The sequence below is a fragment of the Papio anubis genome, chromosome 12 (assembly GCF_008728515.1).
Source record: "Papio anubis isolate 15944 chromosome 12, Panubis1.0, whole genome shotgun sequence".
NCBI lineage: Eukaryota > Metazoa > Chordata > Mammalia > Primates > Cercopithecidae > Papio > Papio anubis.
The window spans coordinates 96,317,841-96,337,983 of NC_044987.1; the positions used below are offsets into that span (position 1 = coordinate 96,317,841).

The 20,143-nt window shown below is 34.8% G+C and overlaps 1 long non-coding RNA gene across 1 annotated transcript in view; it reads left to right on the forward strand.

Moving 5' to 3' along the window:
- The window catches only part of LOC116269762, a 296,445-nt gene extending 276,525 nt beyond the window's left edge, over positions 1–19,920 (forward strand). Inside the window, exon 4 of the long non-coding RNA XR_004177520.1 lies at positions 17,110–19,920. This is a non-coding gene — a long non-coding RNA (uncharacterized LOC116269762). The remainder of the gene's footprint in view (positions 1–17,109) is intronic.
- The last annotated feature ends 223 nt before the right edge of the window (positions 19,921–20,143 follow it).

Consider the following 20,143-nt stretch of genomic DNA (forward strand, 5'->3'; position numbering starts at 1 on the left):
ACAGACTCCGAAGAAATACAGATATATAAACTGCCTGACAAAGAATTCACAATAATGGTTTTAAGGAAGGTCAGCAAACTCCAAGAAAATACAAAGAAACAATACAGTGAAATTAGGAAAAAAATAAATGACTAAAGGTAGCAATTTAGGAGAGATATTAAAATAATTAAAAAATGAAACAAATACTAGAGCTAAAGCATACAATGAATGAAATAAAAAATTGTAGTAGACAGCATCGACAACAGAATTGACCAGGCAGAAGAAAGAATATGTGGACTCAAAGACAGATTATTAAAAAATATATAGTGAGTAGGAAAAAAATGAAAAGAAGTAAAGAGTGTTTGCAGAATTTATAGAACGGCATGAAAAGGGCAAATATTTGAATCATGGAAGTTCAAGAAGAAGAAGCAAAAGAGACAGTAGAAAGCTTATTTTGAAAAATAGCAGAAACTTTTCAAGTCTGTGGAGTAAAAGAGTAAAGGTTTTGTAATGCACTTAAAGTTAAGTTGTTGTCGACTTAAAACAGCCTGTTGTAACTATAAGATTTGTTTTTGTAAGCCTCATGGTAACCACAAAGCAAAAATGTATGGTAGATACACAAAAGATAAAGAGTAAGAAATCTGCACATACCACTTGGAAAAAGTCTTCTGAACACAAAGGAAAACAGCAAGGGAGGAGGAAGGCAACAAAGAGCCTACAAAACAACCCAAAAACAATCAAAAAATTTAACAAAATGGTAGTAGTGAGATCATACCTATTAACAATTACCCTGAATGTATTCTCCAATAAAAAGACATAGATTAACTGAATGGATAGAAACATAGGCCCAACTGTATGCTGCCTAGAAAAGATTCACTTCATCTGTAAGGACATACTGAGACTGAAAGTGAAGGGATGGAAAAAAATATTACATGCAAACGAAACCAAAAGAGAGCAGGAATAGCCACATTTATACCAGATAAAACAGACAAGTCAAAAACTACAAACTGAGACATACAAGATTATTATATAATGACAAAGGGGTTAGATCATCAAGAGACTGTAACTATTATAAACGTATGTGCACCTAACGTAGAAACACCTAAAGTAAGTATTAATAGAACTTAAGATAAAAAGCCTGGAATATAATAATAGAAGGAGACCGAAATGCCACACTTTCAGCAATGGAAAGATCATACATATAGATAATCACTAAAAACATTGAACTTAAACTACCAATAGACCAAATGGACCTAACAAATACAGAGCGTTCCATCTAACAACAGCAAAATACACATTCTTCTCAAGTGCACATGAAACATTCTCCAGGGTAGATTATATATCAGGCCACAATACAAGTCTTAAATTAAAGAAGATTGAAATTGTATCAAGTGTCTTTCAACCACAATGGTATAAAACTAGAAATGAGTGAAGGAGAAGTTGTGACAAATTTTCAAAGATGTGGAAATTTAACAACATGTTCCTGAACAACCAATGGGTCAATGAAGAAATTAAAAGGGAAATTAAAACAATTGAGATAAACACAATTTAAACACAACATACCATGAGTAGTTCTAAGAGGAAAGCTTATGATAATAACTGCCTATATCATAAAAAAGAAAGAATTGGAATAAACAACCTAACATTATACCTCAAGGAGTTAGCAAAACAAGGTTAGCAGATAAAAGGGAATAACAAAGATTAGAGCAGAAATAAATGAAATAGACTAGAAAAATCTTAGAAAAGATTAACAAGATAAAGAGTTGGTTTTTTTGAAAAGATAAATAAAGTTGACAAAATCTACAAACCTTTAGCTGAACTGAGAAAAAAAGACTCAAAGAATTAAAATCAGAAATGAAAAACAAGACATTAAACTGATACTACAGAGATGCAAAGAATAATAAGAAACTACTTTAAAAATTTTATGCCAACAAATTGGATAACCTAGAAGAAATGAGTAAATTTCTAGATGCATACAACTTACCAAGAGTGAATCATAAAGAAATAGAAAATCATAGCAGATCAATATGAAGTAAGGAGATTGAATCCCTAATAAAAAGTCTCTCATCAAAGAAAAGCCCAAGACCTTATGGCTTCACTGTTGAATTTTACCAAACATTTAAAGAATAACTAATACCATTTTTTTCTCAAATTCTTCCAAAATGTTGAAGAAGAGAAAACACCTTTGAACTCATTTTATAAGGCCAGCATTATCCTGACACCAAAGCCAGACAAGGGCATTATGAGAAAAGAAAATTATAGGCCAATATCCCTGAACATAGATGCAAAAATTCTTAAAAAGATGCTAGCAAAACTAAATCAACAGTACACTAAAAGGATCATTCACTATGATCAAGTGGAATTTATTTTAGGGACTCAAGGATGTTTCAACACATGCAAACCTACACTACAGCATTAACAGAATGATGGAAAACCAGTAGCATTTCTATACACAAATAGCAAATTATCTGAAAAAGAAATAAAAAAAATAAACTCACTTGCAATAGGCACAAAATGTAAAACACTTAAGAATAAATTTAAGGAGGTAAAAAAACTAAGGAGATTTACGTTAAAAAGTATAAAACACTGATGAAAAATTGAGGGAAATTCTAATAAATAGATATCCCATGTTTATGGATTAGAAAAATTAATATTGTTAAAATGTTCATACTACTCAAAGCAATCTACAGTTTCAATGTACTCCTTATCAAAATGCCAATGGCATTCTCCACATAAATAGAAAAAACAATCCTAACATTCATATGAAACCACAAAAGTCTCCGATTAACACAGCAATCTTGTGCAACAAGAACAAAGCTAGAGGTATCACATTACCTGGTTTTAAATATCCTACAAAACTATCATAACCAAAACTGCATAGCACTGGCATAAAAATAATCAGATAGATTAGTGGAGCAAAATAAAGAGCCCAGAAATTAATACATGCATTTGCAATCAACTAATTTTTAACAAAGATACAAAGAACAAACAATGGAGGAAGGGCAGTCTTTTAAATAAATGGTGTTTGGAAAAATGGATACTCACATGTAGAAAAATGAAATTAGACCCTTATCTCATACCATAAACAAAAATCAACTGAAAATGGATTAAGACTTTAATGTAAGACCGGCAAACTATGAAACTACTAGAAGAAAGGAGGAAAGCTGACAATGGTCTGGCTAACAATATTTTAGCTATGACCTCAGAAGCACAGAAAACAAAAACAAAACTAAACAATTGAGATTACGTTAAACTAGAAAAGTTTCTGCATGGCAAAGCAAACAATCATAGAGTGAAGAAAGAACCTACAGAATGGGAAAAAAATATTTGCAAACTAAACATTTGATAAGTGGTTAATATCCAAAATATAAGGGATTGAAACAACTCAATAAGTAGATAATTTATTATAAGAAAGAAACATAAGTAATTATAATAATTATAAAATGATAGGAAATAATTATAAGAAAATAAATAACCCAATTTAAATTAAAGTGGTAGTAATTAAAAATTAATTACTTATTAATTAAAAATGGACAAAAGATGTGAACAAACATTTCTCTAAAGAAGACATACAAATGGCCAACATGTATATTAAATCGTGCTCAACATCACCAACATAGAAATGCAAATCAAAACCATAATGAGATATCACCTCACTCTTGTTAGAATGGCTATTACCAAAAAGACCAAACTGTTGGCAAGGATGTAGATAGACTAAATGGAACTCTTCTTTGCACATTGTTGGTGTAAATGTAAATTAGTACAGCCATTATATAAGATATAATTGAGGTTCTTCAAAAAATTAGAAATGAAACTACCGTATGATCCAGCAATCCCTATGCCATGCATATATTCAAAGGAAATGAAATCACTATGTCAAATGTATTTGTGATATGTGACATTACAAGAGGAGTTTAATTAGAGTGTTCACAGAAACTTATGTGATAAAGAGATTATTGAGCTAAACTTTGTAGGAGACAAAAGAGTTCTCTAGGTAAAGAGAAAGCTGGACTGGTACAAATGTGCCTGGGCTGAAGGATTATTAATGTTGTGACCAGGATGGGAAGGAATTACAATGAATGAGAAAACAAAAATACTTACCATTAAATATCATCAGGGGCTATAACTATAATAGAAAAGAGATTACAAATGCATGCCTGATTTGTACACACACACACACTCTCTCTCTCTCTCTCTCTCTGTTAATAAATTTGAAAGTCTGTATATATTTCGTGAATTTCTAGGCTAATAAAGTGTCTCACACTTGATTCAAGAATTCAAAAAGGAGTAAAAATATGAATAGATTAATAACCTCAAAAGAAATTGAAAGGGATTTTTAAAGCTCCTAAAAGAGATAACAGTCCCAAACAATTTCATGGACAAATTCATTGTCATTAAAGGATAAATATTTAAACTGCTCTAAATTAGAAATATTTTTAAATGTACTATATGAAAGACACCTAATACTTCAGGTGAAACCTAACAAAAACAGCAAAACAAATAATAATCTCACTTATGATGCTGCAGCAAAGAAAAAGTTCTTAAAGATGTAAATTACATTCAGTTATATTTTAAAAGAATACATTTATTTAAAGAACAATCCACTACAATGAAGCAGGTCATATTCTGGGAATATAAGAAAGGTTAAATATCATGGAGTTTATTAATATAATTAATTTTCTTGCAAGGATGAAAAATAATATTATTTCTTTGATCCCTAAATCGTATTCCATTTCACTCTCTTCTCATTCTCTTAGCCTTCCAGGAATATCGCTTACAACATTTGTTTCAAAGATAAAGAATTTGCACTTTTCACTGCAGGCTTACTACAATATATCATTCAGTCTATTTCTTACCACTTATTCACTTCAGGATATAATATTTTCTTCTCTCCTTTTGCATTCCACAAGTTATATTTTAGTATAAAAGTAAAAGAGATATTGATATCAGGAGGCAATTAGTAGTTTCTGCCACAGCATTTGTGATGTGCTATGTAATGCCAAAATGAAGAAGACACAAAGGGAGAATGGGCCTTTGTAACCTGAGTGGCTAAATATGTGATAGGAAAGAGAAGACTTTACAGGGGATGCTTTAACTGGAGCTTTGGCTGAGCACAGTGGCCACATCTGCAATGCCAGTGCTTCCAGACTTTGTTGAGGCAGGAACATCGCTTGAGGCCAGGAGTTCAAGACCAGCCTGGGCAACATAGCAAGATTTCCATCTCTGCAAACACATAAATAAATAAATAAAAATTAGCTGGGTGTGGTGGCGCCTGCCTGTAAATCCAAGCTACTCCAGAGGCTGTGGAGTGAGAATTGCTTGATCTCAGGAGTTTAAGGCTACAGTGAACTATATGGCTGGGAGACAGAGCAAGACTCTGATTGTAAAACAAACAAACAAAAAAGGGAGGACATTTACTGGGAAAAGCATTAGTGGATCAGGGAAGCATGTGCTTGGGCACCTAGGCAGGAAACAGCACAACCATTTGGATTTAGCAGCAAATCACTGAAGTGTGGCAATGAACGGGAATGAAGAGGAAAAGAGTGAAGTGTTTTAGTTAAGGGGCATGGTAAATACAAAATCCTATGTAGGTTAGAGTAGGAATGAGCAGAAAAGGAGCTATTGATGCTGGAGAATGGTGACCCAGGATGGCTTGAGTGGCATTCGCAGCTGGTGGGTAAAGGGCTGTCTCTTCTGCAAGAGATTTTCGTTAGATTGAGGTCAAGTGTATGGAAATCGAGGGAATGCCCACCAGTTATTTTCATTTTCTTGTTAAACCTTGTAAAGTACTGGTTACCCTTTACATTTTAAAAGACATTGGCATCTTGCAGTGACTTGGAGTTGAGAGCTGTGAGTATCCATGATCATATCTGGTTATGAGATTGCTAGACAATAGACCATTTAAAATACCGTACTTTCCTTTTTCTAATGACAATGCTTTAATGAGAAAATCAGTTCTCATGTATATTAGCTGTCTGATGAATCACTATGCAAATGTGCCTACTATTTAAAGTACCGAATATATTTGATTCATTAAAAAATGATAAGCAGCAGATATTCATTTTAATAGTTCCAAGAGCAGTGCAATACACAATCTCTCTTTTAAAGGTAGAAAACATCATGCCAATGTTGTGTCTTCCTCTTCCCAGTAATTTTTGAACTTTTCTACCCTGAGGAGGAAGATAAGGCTCATTTTTTTTCATGAGGACAGCACTGTAATACTAGTGTAGGTAATCCAGCCATTTGAAGCTGGCAATTAAATTATCCTTGAATAAATCTCCTAACACTAATCAACCCTGGATAGACACAAAATCAAACAGTTTAATGCTTGAGGGGTAAACATGAGTATTTGTATCTAACTATAGCACTTTAGTTGTGTTCGTACTTTATCTAGAATGAGTTCTCAGCAACTCCTATCTCTTTCCTCTGTCACTTATCTGCAGGCTTTACTTATATTGAAAAAGCATCAGCAAGAGGTAAGCTATGTAAAGAGGCCTAAAGCCATATATGTACCACCTTGTGCCCCATGAATTGAGAAGGATTAACCTAAGTAAGAACACATTGCATATATGATAAGGATTTTTGTAAAAAGGAGCTGATAATCTGCTAATTCATTTTTAGGAACCACTATATAATTCATGTGGCTTTTGTGTATTATTTATTGAATTACCAGGTAAGGAATATCTATATATCAGATACATGCAGACGCCAGGGAGGGGGTAAAAATGAGTTTTTCACTTCTTATTCCAAGACTACCAGTTATATTTGAATTATGAATAGCAGATAAAATTCATTTTCCAAAAAGCTTAAAATAAATATAGCTGGAAATATAAAACCACAGAGATCTCAGTCTGGAGATAAACTGGGCAGCGATGTCAAGCATATGGAGAACAAATCATCTGGTATTTCTTTGAGATGGTAATATTTTCCAGTAACAAAATAGCTACAGTATTCAGCATTGACTAAGGGCATGGTTGTTTTATGGTGGTAATGAATCATTCAAGCTAAGGAGAATTCAGGTATGTAAGTCACATCTGCTGTTACTTGGACTTCATCAACCTAACTCAGATGCTTCCTGCTTTCCTGGAAAGGCCTCTTTGGCCAGGGATGGTTTTTGCTTCTTTTCACCTGTCCCCGGGTAGACAATCACATAACAAGTAGTGGGAGAAGTATCCACCTACCAGTGTGATTTGGGGAAGGGAAGCTTAGAAATTCCCCTCTTCCATTGCAAAATAAAGATATGAATTTCTCTCTCATCCAATTGCTGAGGCTGAAGTTCAATCACTAGACTTCATGCTGTGGCTTGGGCTCTGCTTATGAGTTAAAAGGAAATCTTTAAGGAGAAGTCATCAGTCACATAAACATTGTTGCGCAAATGCTCATTAAATTATATCCCCAAATTAAATGGTAATAGGAGGAAAGAATAGAAAGAAATGGAGGATTTGGGCAGGCTGGGACAAAGGGGACTTTATAAAAAAAGGAAGATAGGATAAAGCAACCACAATAATAATGTCTGTTTATTATTCACCAGGCATTGTTCCAGTTTCTTTGTACATTTTATCTCATTTAATCCTTAATGAACCCTGACTATAAGCAATTCCTTATATCCATATTATATATGATGCAACCAGAGCTCATAAAAGTTAAGTAACATGCCTAAATTTAGTCAATAAATGAGTGGTGGAATTGAAATATGAACTAGCATTTACCACTCCTGGATATGGACACTGAACCACTGTGCTGCCTGGAAACTTTGACGAGGTCCATCTCTGTTGGGATCTGCCATACTTCTCAACCATCCTTTCTATATTGTCACCAGAAGCTCTGCCCAGGTCACCAAGAACAGCAACAAGGACATTACTTCCAGTTGCAGTTTTATCCCTAGCTATGTGTGTGCTCTTGAGCACATCACTCCACTTCTTTTGTCCCATTTCTTCAACTATAAAAATCACAGAGTGGGATGTGATTAGAAGTTCTCCTTTTTGAGGGTCAAAACCCTCCAATCATGTACCGTCTCTCCTCACCTAAATGAACGATCAGATAAAATTTTGCCTACTATTTCACATTCTTGTTGACTTCCTAAAATTTGGGTCAGCCTCGGCATCTCATTACATAAAATGTGAAATAATAGAAAAGTGTGAATTTTATGAGATTAAGGGATGCTGAGTGTCTGTATTTTTGTAAGATGGTATTTGTAAACTATATTTATCAAGGAGAGTATTAATTATTTATCATTGAGGGATACTTATAAGTGGGTAAAAACCAGTGTTATGTAATGCTCAGTCTTCTCCAATAATTATTCTTTTGTAATAATGATGGTTAGTAGTAACAATAATAGTAATAATTAAGGCTATCTTACTGAACATTTTAAACACTGCGCTAAATGATTTGCATGTATCATCTTATCTAATCTTTGCAAAATTTGTATTATAGAAGTACTGTTATCATCACCATTTTGCTCAGAGAAGCAAATAGGGGGTTCAGAGAAGATAGAAATATACAGACATATTTTCTTAAAACTAAGTCTCTTCAGTTCTATTACAGTTTAGTTTTTATAATTACGTTTCTAAATAAGCATATCATAGAATTAAAATTCATTGCCGTCAAGTGAAAAGGATATTATACATCACTTGGAATTATGTTTAACTTTAGTTATCAGCAAATTCAACTTAGAGCAGCTTAACCAAATAGATATAAAATAAGCCTAGTACTCCTAAATGTACCATAAAAACTTCATAGGAATGACAAATGCTATATTTAAGGGAAAAATAATCTGCAAAATTAAATCAAGTGTTTCCTCTACACCCAAAGTTTTTCATTTGGAGGCTTATCATTTCTGGCTAAATTCTTTTAACTATCCTTTCACGAGATAGTAATTAATCATTTTGAGATTGTCCTTACTACTTTATTGGTGCTAAAATGACCTTTCTTTTTTAAGATGATGGCAACGATAATTTCATTTTTTAATGTATGTATGTCCTTACTTGGCAACATGGTTTGGTGACTTTTTGATCTCTTTCTCTGTCACATTTAAAATTCTGAGAACTTGTATAATTCTATGAGAATTTCTAAGATTTAAAATGTAGCAGAGTTGAGTTTGAATGGTAATATCTGTGGTAAGAGTTTATACAATTTTCCTCTAAGTCTGACTCAGGTCATTCCACTGGAATAGTGGATTCTGTAGTAATATCAACTGCTTAACCCTCTTAATCAGACTTGGAGCTTGCTTTGTCTCATAAATGAGAGAGTGAACTTAGAAAAATGTTTAAGTGCCCTTGTACCTTGGCAAGTTTCAAACTTAAAATATCTATTGGCACAGTTTTCTGAAAAACAACCAAATTATAACAGGGAGTTAGAAATATGTAAGTGTTTTAGTTTAGGACAAAGTTGACCACTTTATCACTACCCATAAGATTGTCAACACAAAATGTGTCTATATCTATGCGTATGAAATATGTAAACAAAAAGCAATTATTTGGGTAGTTTAGTAGCTCCTTCTGTCTCACCTTTCTTGTTGAATTAATCTGAAAAATACACTACATTTCAGTATAGATATAAACAATCTATGTTAATTACCATCAAATAAATCAAATGGGATTACTCTCTTGAATAAAAACTAAATAAAAAGATAATGAGTAACCCCCAGATATTTATCAAACTTTTAAAACCAAACATTTGCCTACATATCATACCAACCATCTTAATTATGACACGATATAATTTAATCAGCTATGTGGTCCCAAATATCCAGGTGTTAAAAATGTGTAGACCCTAATGACTTCTAACTGGTTGTGTCTATTAATATATTTAAACAAAAATAGAATATTTCAGTTTTCTGAAAATACATTAGAATTTTAAACCATGGAAGAGAGAACCACTACATTTATTATTTCCTTTTCTTCTTTATTTTCTTCTGCTCAGTTTTAATTTTTTAACAGGAGACCACATAAAATAGGTGGAACCTTTTAACCCTTAAAATCCTTCCTTGTGAACTGTTGTATCATTAAGGGTATTGAGCATTTGTTCTAGGTAATGACTATCTTTTTTTCTTTTTTAATGAACCCATGTGGGTGGATACTCATTAGGATATGACAAAGGGAGTTGAAAATAAAAAGGTAAAATCTTAGCCTGTGGACATTCACAAGCCAGAATCTGTTGGAAATTAATGTCCCTAGGAGCGGCCTTCAATCCATGATGAAAGAAAGTTGGTGAATAAATATTCCAGCTTCTTTATCCCTATAAAGGAAATCACCCAGATATGTGTTCTCTGGGTTCATATAATACTTATTTAATGGACACACATATCATTAACTTATCTTGGAGTGTGACAGGCACATTTTCTGGGGAAAAACATCAATTTCCCTATTTCAGTATTTCTTTTAACAAAGTTTGAAATCATATCTTAACACAGAATGTTCCGAAGTTCTGTGATTAACATGCAAAGCTGTTAATCTCCTCGGGGTCCCCAGTAAGACGGAGCCCCAGTTGCACAAAATGCTAACTTATTTACTTTCACTCTCCTTCCTAGATAATTATTTTTCTCCAAATGCTTATACTAGAAATGATCTACTTAAATAACAGAACATTGAAAAACTGTACGGAAAAGTTTGTGGCTTTGCTTTTAAAAGGGATTATCATATGGTCTTGTCTTGGTTTTCTTCCCTTCGTCCTCTTACTTTGGCCACTTCCTTGCTGTTGCTTTCTAGGAGTTACTTTTGGGTCAGTTTCTGGGGAAAACACACCTAAAACAGTTTACCTAGGCTCTGAGTTAGTTACTTTTTCAAAGGAAATCTTATGATCATCTCAGTACAGAAAACACATAAAAACAGAGCAGTTGTAATTGATAGGGTGAGAGATTTGGGTAGAGCTGGAAGAGGTGTCTACTCAGCCTTTCTTTCCATCTTTCCCATCCCCAGACATCTCAGTAGGAGAAAGACAGTTTTGGAAACAGTTTGAGAACCTCTGGACTAAATGTTTTCTGTCACTTAAAAGAGTATCTCAGTCTCTCACTGATTTCCTCTACCAAATATCATATGCTAATATAGCAGACATTTAGCGTACATAACAGTGGTACATTTATTTACTCTTTTCATGAATATATTTTTTCCAAGAATCCGTGTCTGTTGTGACCAATACAATTTCCCAAAAGCAGCTATAACTTGTGCCTACTCCATACACTATCTATTCCATAACTGGTTGAATTACACATGAGAGAGAATCAACTCAGTTAACCTTGATACCTTGAATTAAGAGATTGTATAAATCCTAGATGAAGTCAATTCTGTCTGAACTTTTTTTTTCTAGGCTGTGACTTTTCATATAATATACTTATTTAATGGACACACATAACAGTAACTTATCTTGGAGTGTGACAGGCAAAGTTTCTGGGAAAAAAAAATCAATTTCCCTATTTCAATATTTCTTTTAACAAGGTTTGAAATCATATATCTTAACACAGAATGTTCCCAAGCTCTGTGATTAACATGCAAAGCTGTTTCTTAACAGCTCCCTCTCACTTTTAAAATGACATTGAGAGCTTAGAGGCGCTTGTTCTTAATTTTTAAACCTACCGATTTCATTGTGCCTGACACAAAGCAGAACATCTCTGCCGTAATTACTATAAAACAGTTATTTTTCACAAAGTTGTAATTTTCCTAAAATTAACTGAACTGCCTCAATTATGTAAATTGAATTCCGAGACTTTAATGAGTGTATTTGCAGGAGCACAATAGACTTTTATAGAGAAATATCAGGAAAAAAAAATCTCCAAATAATTTTCACCTCATTTTTCATGAGACCAGGAAAAATACTTCCACTGTTAGTGAACACATCCTCTTGTGGACAGCTGGTTGGTTGGATCCTTTGTCCACCTTGTGCGATAAAGGAAATCGACCCAAAGCATCTAAGACTAGAATCCCACAGTTTTGAGAAGCTCAAAGAGAGTTATGGGCCCCAGATGACCTCCATGCGACCTTTAGGCAAGGTTAGGCTGCATCTTCACATTGTGTTTCCCCTCAACAGAATATCCTCTTTCTCCTCTCCACAAACAGATGCTCCTCAACTCATGATGGAATTATGTCTTGATAAACCCACTGTAAGTTGAAAATATCATTTTAGTCATTTAATACAACTAACCTACTGAACTTTATAGCTTAGCCTAGCCTGCCTTAACTCAGAACACTTACTTTAGCCCACAGTTGGGCAAAATTATCTAACACAAATTTAATACCGTACTGAAAGTGAAAAACAGAATGGTTGCATGGGCATTCAAAATAAGGTTTCTACTGAATTGCTTATATAGCTTTCACACCATTGTCAAGTCAAAAAATTGTAAGTAAAACCATTGCAAGTCTGTACTTTGCTCTGTTTATCTATTGCTGTGTAAGAAACTATGCTAAAAAATTTAGAGTTTTAAAGAATAATTTATTTGTCATGGTTCTGTGGTTGGATGGACTAAGCTGAGTGACTCTTGCTTATGATCTCTCACGGAATATGGTCAGAAAAGAGCTGGGGCTGGAATCATCTTTACAGCTTGTCCGAGCTGGACATCCAAGATGGCCTTTTCACCCACATATCGAACGCCTTGGTGATTCTCCTCATAGCCTCTGTCTCCAGCAAAGTAGCTTGGACTTTTTTCCCGGCACACTGGAGCTCCAAGGGGAAGAAAGGAGAAACTCCCAGTTATTTCAAAAAATAGGCCCAGAACTGGCAAAGCACCACAGCCACCATATGCAGTTGTTCAAAGCACTTGCTTGCCAGCCTGGATTCAAGGGAAGGGGCATGGACACCCCCTCCCTCACTGAGGGAGGAAGGTCAAAGAATTTGAAGCCCTCTTTAATCTGACACACCCCTCACTGAGCTGTTTGTTCTCTAGGTTTTGCTTATTGCTTGCTTTGTTTCTTTTGCTTATTCTTTCTTCCTCTTTGCTGGAAGATAAACTTAAGTTGGCTTATTTCACTGCTTGCAATTTTATATTAGGTTGGTGCAAAAGTGTGCACCAATTTGTACACCAACCGATATATTTCAAACTCTCAGAGAAATTTTTCATTTGGTTGCCTTCTGTAGAGGTGGTTACGCACATCTCTTTTCTGAGCATACCCACTTTTCATTGCTTGGCCTCTCCTCCATGAGAAAAGCTACTGCCTCATCTTCCTGCTTCCCTATTGCCCTGGGCTCTGCTTCTCTAGTCTCCAATACAACAACGTTTATCCTTTCATTTAGGTGTGGTTACAGTTTCAGAAAGCTATGCCTTTCACTCTAGTATCCATGGTTTTAAAATTATACTACACTAAAGAGATGTATGCCTATTCAATAATATTAATAACCGCACCAATTAACATTTATTGAGGGCTTATATGTATCATAAGAGTTATAACAATTCACATGTATATCTCATTTAAATCTTTAAAACCACCCTGTGAGGTAAATATTATTAGCTCCATTTTCAGATGAGGAAAACAAGGAATGGAGAACTCAAGGATTAGCATCTTTAAGTGTATTGACAAATTATTTGTGTTCTCACTAGGTATGTGTGAAAGCTTTTGTTGTCCCACATTCTTCACAAAATTGGTATTGGGCTGATCAGTATTTGCCAATCTCGAGAGTATGAAATTGCATATTATTGTGTCTTTATTTTCTATTTTTCCAAGTGCTGATGAGGTTACATGTCTTTTCATACAATTGATTGGCCGTGCTTGATTTCTCATCTAGAAAATGGCTGTTTATGTCTTTGCCCCTTTTCCTATTAAAGTTGTTTTCTTATTGATTAATTGGAGTTCTTTATATATTCTTGATACTAATCCTTTTTTAAAAATGTAGTTATTATATATGTTGCAGATATTTTCTTTCAAAGTGTGACTTTTCTTTCCACTCTCTTTTTGGTGTTTTCTGATGAACAGATTCTTAGAATACATTTCTAATTGATTCCTAGGTAATTTTTGTGTTTTTTTCTTGCTGTTAAATTTAGTGTTTCTTTATTTGTCGGTTGTCTACTTGTTTTTGTTTCGCAGATATGTGGAAATTCAATTGAATTTTAACTTTTAATCTTATGCCAAGAAATCTTCCTAGTCTCTGTGTACACATATGCATTCACACACGCATTCACACACATTGAAGATGCTTGATATATTTGTGTGAATATTTCACCTGGGAATAACGGAGATTTGCTTATTTTAAAATCTTTACATTTTTTTTAATCCATTTCCCCTAATTGCATTACATGGCGCACAGGAAGGGCACATAAGAGAGGTGATAGTGAATATTCTTGTATTTTCACAATACAAGATAATGTTTTATTACATTTCATCATTATGTTGCTTTCTACAGAATCAATTTTAAGTTCCTTAATGGTTTTTCTTTATATGAATGGATTTTTTAGTTTTATTTAATGATTTTTCTACACATGTATTGAGAACATTACATGATTTTTCTCCCTAAATTTTCTATTGTGGTAAAGCATGTGAAAATATTTCCAGCATTGTATCCACCTTACATTTCTGGAATAAAATCAAGTTGGTCATGATGCTTTACTTTTTAATTTACATTGCTCAGTTTGGCTTGTTAAAATGTTCATATTTATTGCATCTACATTTATGAGTGAGATTGACTAAATTTTTCATTTCTTCTAATGTATTATTGAGTTTGGTGTCAAGACTATATGTAGTTTATAAAATGATTCAAGCATTGTTAATTTTATTTTCTGGAAGAGTTTATGTAAAATTAGAATCATCCTTGAATATTTAGTAGAACTATCATGTAAAAATCTCTGAGCCTGGAGTTTCCTTTGTGAAAAGATTTTTTTATAGGAAACTAAATTTCTTTAATATATATGGGACTATTTAAATATTTGATTTATTCTTGAATCAATTTTAGTATGTAGTATTTTTTTCTAAGAATTTACCATTTTGTATATGTTTTCAGGGTTTTTGCATAAAGTTGTATGTAATATAATTTAATCTCAATATCTGCTGTATGTATAGTTAGGTTCCCTGTTAATTTTCACTGTTGCTTAGTTTTCTTTTAGTCTTAATTAGTCTTGTCAGTTTGGTTTTTCTCTATTATGTATGGTTTTTTAAATTTAAATTATTTCTGGTTTTATTACTTTTTCTACTTCATTCTTTGGAGATTTCTTAACTTTTTAATATGGAAATTTCACTCATGAATGTTTAACTTTTTCTCTTCTCTAGAATAATTATTGAAGGTCATACATTTCCGTTTAACTTTGTTGTACTAGTGGCATCTTAGAATTTTTGATATGAGCATTTTTTATTCAGTTCAAATTTAATTACTAAATTAAAAAGAATTGAGTTACTTATAATATACTTTAAAAAGTAAAACTGTATAATTTTTCAATGATTTATTATCCCTTTTATTGTAAAATAACAATGATTTTAAAAGTCATATTAAAAAATATGTAACTTAATAAAATAAAAGGCCAACACACTTTAAATCACCAACCGGATCAAGAAATGGCACTCTGTCAGTCACCCTAGAACTCCCTTCATGTGCCCTTCCTCTTCCCCAAATGACCATTACGTTTTTAGTAGTTATTTCCTTGTATTTCTTTATAGTTCAGACAACCCAGTTTGCAATACTAGACCATAATCTTCCCCATTTTATTAATTTTACAGCTTCCTCATCCTTCCATTTCTTTTTGTTACATTTTGTCTGTTTTAAAACCATGACCCATTTATCACAGTTAGAATTTTAGAATTTTCTCAATAAATATTCTTTTTTTTTTTTTTTTTTTTTTTCCTGGAGACAGACTCTTGCTCTGTTGCCAGCCTGGAGTGCATTGGTGCAATCTCGGCTCACTGCAACCTCCGCCTCCTGGGTTCAAGCAATTCCCCTGCTTCAGCCTCCCAAGTAGCTGGGACTACAGGTGCGGGCCACTACATCCAGCTAATTTTTGTACTTTTAGTAGAGATGTGGTTTCACCATGTTGGCCAGGATGGTCTCAACCTCTTGACCTCATGATCCGCCCACCTTGGACTCCCAAAGTGTTGGGATTACTGCTTTTTAAATAAGATAAGCTGCAAAATGTTACAAGTTTCCCCCTTCTTGGCTGTTAGTTGGTATAATTGCCAGTAGATACATTTTAAAATTATTCTGTATAAAAAAGTTACATCAATAATAAATGAGAAAAAAAGGTCTGTGACTTTTAACTCCTAACAATTTCAGAGAGTGAAGGACATGTGAAATGTCTCTCAGATGACTTTAGATCTCCTAGACAGGTCTTGTTGATTTCACCCTTGGAAAAATGCTTTCTTTCTTCCATTAAAAAGCTGTCACTGAACAGACTCTTCCTCTAGAAACTGCAAAAGCTACACATGGCAAAAAGTCTTGTGTTCTTTGACTTGGTAATGTTAAAGAATAAGAAGCCATATTCTTTTCTTTCCATATCAGAAGAGAACTTTAAGATAATGATCTCCCCTTTAATATCTCACATATTTATTAAAAGAAAACCCAGTAGATCTTTGACTATGTATAAACTTTATAAACCATATACATTTACTAGCAAAACAGATAGATGGTATTAGCAGCCCAGGGTATCAACCTAACCCTGTTGTGAGGGCATAACATATTCCTTCTAATGCTGCTTGTATCTGGTGAAAATTTTTGGTAATTCTGCAGTAGTTAATTGAAATTGTAAGAAAACAAGAGTTCAGAGAATCTTTTAATTACCTGGTTCAGTCTCTTCAATTTAGGCAATTAAAATGACACCTTCAATTTTGGGGCTTCATTTTTCTTTTTACTTTTCTCTAATATTTTGGAAAAAACTATAAATGAATAGAAAAATATTATGCAGATGAGAAACAAAATCATTCTGGTTAAAGTTCTTCATAGAACAATTTAGAAATTGGAAATCAGGCAATAAATATTTTGGTAATGGTAGAAAATCTGTTTTATAGTGATGTCTGATGAGACCCTGGAACTTTTAATTTTTCTTAGTTCTGGGTTCTTCCATGAATTAGTCACTATCCTTCAGGTTGAAAAATATTTAGGAATAGAACTTAGGAATAGACATGTATATTTTGATACTGTTCTTAAACTTTCCAGGAAAACAAGTAAGCTGGAATATGATTATGATTTCTGCTTTCCTCTATGATTCATATTTTACTCTTTTTACAGTTTTACTCTTTAGGACATTGAATCTTTAGAAGAAACTCAATCAATAGCATCTACGGTGGATTAACGAGGAGCACAGACTTTTGCTTATCCTACTGTTGAAAGATGGTGTTTCTCTTTCCCTTGAATCTAAGTTCACCTTGGAGATTTGCTTGATTATAAAATGCTGCAGAGGAATATTCTGGAACTTCTAAGACTGGTTCTTAAGAACTCTTACAGCCTCCATCTGGGTCTTTTGGAACACTTGGCTCTTGAAACCCAGCCATAATACTGTAAGGAAGCCCAACCAGCCCCAGGGAGTGGACCCTGGCCAACAGCTCCACATGAACTCCCAGCTGACAACTCCCACCAACTTGACAGCCATGTAAGTGAGCCATCTTGGAAATGTATCCTCCAGACCAGCTGGGCTGCTGATGCCTCATGGGATTGAGATGAGCCCACCCTGCTAAACTCTGCCCAAAGTATAAAGTTGTGAGACAAAAACATGATTGTTTTTATTTTAAGCCACCAAATTCTGGGTGATTTGTTATATAGCAATAGGTTACAAAACAGTGTGCATATCCTGGCCTGATTTCTGAGTAAATATAAAAATAAAATAAGTAAGTCAGAGCAATAGAAACCCAAAATATTATTGTGATTTTCAGTAGTAGTTAAGTGGAGGTTTGTCTCAGTTTGAGAGCCGGTGTTAGTTTGCTGAGACCATTGTGTTCTAAGAATTTGGTACTGTAGTATTTAGGGACAAGACCTCCTTATGAAAACTGGAGAGGCATATTAAAGGCAGTGCCCACTCATAATGAGTAGCAGTTATGAGCAGCTGTTGAGTTCAGACAAGATTTGTTCTGAAGCCTGGCTCTGCAACTTCATAGGAATGTGTACTTGATTCAGTAATTTAACCTCTCTAAGCTTCAGTTTCCTTATCTATAAAATGGGGATAATAATGGTACCTAATTTATTGGATCTAACACATAGTTAGGACTCAAAAGAGTGTTTCTATTATTTGCTACTATAGGATGCTAGTAAAGATATTGTGCTTAAAATATTAAGCATGTAGAATTCTGAAAGGAAAATTGAGAGTAAAATACCATAGACCTAGCCTGGTTATTATTATTTATTGGATTCTTGTGAGGATACTTTCAATATGAAAGGTTGTGATCAGAATATAGTCAAGGCTGTCTTTCAGGACATATGAGTGTGGTGAGGAAATGATGGATTTGTATAGATACTAGTCTGCTCTTGCCTTGCTATAAAGAAATACCTGAGTCTAGGTAATTTATAAAGAAAAGAGGTTTAATTGGCTAATGGTTCCACAGGCTGTACAGGAAGCATTATGGCTTATAGGTAGGCCTTAGGAAATGTTCAATCATGGTAGAAGACTAAGGGGAAACAGGCACATCTTACTTGACCCAATCAGGAGGAGGAGAAGAGTTGCGGGAGGTGCTACACATTTTCAGACAATCAGATCTCATGAGAATTCTATCATGAGAAGAGCACCCAGAGGGAAATTTGCCCCCAAGATCTAATGACCTACTACCAGGCCCCATCTCCAACAATGGGGATTACAATTTGACATGAGATTTAGGATGGAACACAGATCTAAACCATATAATTCTGCCCCAGTGCCTCAAAATTCTCACGCCCTTCTCACAATTGCAAAATTCAATCATGCCTTCCCAATAGTCCCCAAAAGACTTAACTTATTCCAGCATTAACTCAAAAGTCCACAGTCCAAAGTCCTGTCTGAGACAAGACTAGTGCCTCCTGCCTATAAGTCTATAAAATAAAAAACAAGTTAGTTACTCCCAAGATAAAATAAGGGTACAGGTGCTGGGTAAATATTTCCATTTCAAAAGACAGCAATCAGCCAAAAGAAAGGGATTACAGGCCCCATGCAAGTCTAAAACCCAGCAAGGTAGTCATTAAACCTTAAAGCTCCAAAAATAATTTCCTTTGACTTCATGGTCCCACATCCAGGGCACAGTGATGCAATGGGTGGGCTCCAAGGCCTTGGGCAGCTCCATCCCTGTGGTTCTGCAGGGCTTGGTCTCCAAGGCTGCTTTCAAACGCTGGCATTGAGTGCTTGTGACTTTTTGCAGGCACATGGTGCAAACTGTTGGTGGATCTACTGTTCTGGAGTCTGGAGGACAGTGACCCTCTTCTCAAAGCTCCACTAGGGAGTGTCCCAGTGAGGACAATCTGTGAGGGTTCAAACCCCACGTTTCTCCTCTGTATTGCCCTAGTAGAGTTTATCTGTGAGTGCTCCACTCCTGCAGCAGGTTTGTGCCTAGATATCTAGGCTTTTTCATACGTTCTCTGAAATCTAGGCAAAGGCTCCCAAGCCTCAGTCCTTGCACTCTGCACACTCTCAGGCTTAATACCAAGCGGAAGCCACCAAGACCTATGGCTTGCACCCTCTAAAGCAGCAGACTGAGCTGTATCTGGGACGCTTTTAGCCACTGCTGGAGCTGGAACAGCTAGGATGCAGGGAGCAGTGTTCTGACTGAGGTGCAGGACAGTGGGACCCTGAGCCTTGCCCAGAAAACCATTCTTTCCTCCTAGGCCCCGAGGCCTGTGATTGGAGGGGCTGTCTCAAAGGTCTCTGATATACCTTCAAGGCATTTTTCCCATTGTCTTAGCTATTAGCAGTTGCCTTCCATTCAGTTATGCAAACTTCTGCAGCCTGCTTGAATGCCTCCCCTGAGAATGGGTTTTTCTTTTTACCACATTGCTAGACTGCACATTTTTCTGTTCCCCTTTTAAATATAAGTTCCAGTTTCAGATTATTTCTTTCCTCACACATATAAAGTAGGTTATCAGAAACAGCCAGGATAGCTAAATTTTTTTTTTTTTTTTTGAGACTGAGTCTCGCTGTGTTGCCCAGGCTGGAGTGCAGTGGTGCCATCTTGGCTCACTGCAAGCTCTACCTCCCTGGTTCACCCCATTCTTCTGACTCAGCCTCCCGAGTAGCTGGGACTAGAGGTGCCCACCACCACACCTGGCTAATTTGTTTGTATTTTTAGTAGAGACGGGATTTCACTGT